Source organism: Atta colombica, unplaced genomic scaffold (assembly GCF_001594045.1).
Source record: "Atta colombica isolate Treedump-2 unplaced genomic scaffold, Acol1.0 scaffold281, whole genome shotgun sequence".
Classification (NCBI taxonomy): Eukaryota; Metazoa; Arthropoda; class Insecta; order Hymenoptera; family Formicidae; genus Atta; species Atta colombica.
In genome coordinates this window covers 1,335,068-1,336,609 of record NW_017259383.1, presented here as the reverse complement: position 1 = coordinate 1,336,609, position 1,542 = coordinate 1,335,068, and positions in this window count along the sequence as shown.

The window sequence follows — 1,542 nt, the reverse complement described above, 5'->3', positions numbered from 1 at the left end:
TATATATATATATATATACTATATATACATATTTTAACAATAGTCTTTCTTAAATAATTTTTTAATTTGAGAGCTGGCGCGGGACCATAAGAGTAAAGTACTTCATTTTAACAGTTCCAGCTGACTTTTTAGCATTTTCCAATAGTTCTGCAATAGGTCCGACGCTTTGCTGAGTTCAGATTCTCACTCGAGTGTCATGTCATCATATCCATCCTCGTTGTTTATCGTACATTAGACAAGGATGATATGATACCTGGGGAGCAGGATTCTCTAGATGGGAATCTGAACACGCCTCTTCTTAGATTTCGTTCTTAACAGTTCCAATCTTTAAGTATTTTATACAATTTTTCAATCTGAACGCTGGCATGAATATTAATATTGATAATTGGTATATAAACGATAAAATATAACTATGCAACTAGTCAGTGAGTTCAAATTCTATACGGTTCTACTAATCAAAACATCAAACAATTTTTTTTCTAAAACTTATTACGTATTTGCATTCTGAATGAACTTAATAGAAACTGTAGAACTATTACGAGTGCAAGCAGAATTGTTAATAAAATTTCCGATTTTTTGAAATGTGCTAACTTTACAGAGACATATACGAAACCGTACCATATGCTGATATATATACTTTGCTTTTACCTTATACGTTGTATGATTATTCATGATCGATATTCCTTGTCTATACTTACTCTTTAACATTAACTGGTAATAATGCGTACCATTTCATCTACTGACTATATCGTTAGAAGACAATTTATCTGTTATCGTTATTATCATTCTTCTAACATTGTAGCAAAAGATAAAATCATTATTAACTGCATCTGTGAATGTTCAGCAAAACATTTGAAAGAATGATAATTATTCGATATTATTATTGTATATGCTATCATGATATGTGATAAATGTACTGATCGCTCGTAGATACATATAATTAAAAACAAATTTATTTTAAAATGATAACGTTCTATTGCAAATGTCAATATAATGTGGACTGAATATTTTTTTTATAAAAAAGCTATCAATATTACATTAATAATTTGATAAGATTTTTATTTTAGAAAATTATATACTGATTTAATTCTAAATTAATGTAGAAATATACAATATATATAAGAATGTTTTAAAATATATTATTAAGAAAAAGCACAAGAGTTAATTGACTAATATAAAAAAAAGCTATTACATTGTTTAGATTTATCATTCGTAAGACGGTATAAAGCGTGGAAAGGATCGCTGAAAAATAATTTTATGCAATTATTTCAGTCAACGTAGTGAATGACTCAATTTATCATTTTAATATCTGCTATATTTTGCACTGGTAAATCTTAAATGCTGGCACATTCTAAACGTGGTTGCAAGATTTATTGCTAATATTTAGCATTTTAATGAGTGGATTTTTTTAAAGCAACAACACATGTTCATAAATAGGAAGAATAGCATATAAATCAATATATAGATATTATATATATAGATATTATAAGGCTCAAAGATTTAAAAAAAAATTATATAATATAGAAAAAAGAGCTATGAGCC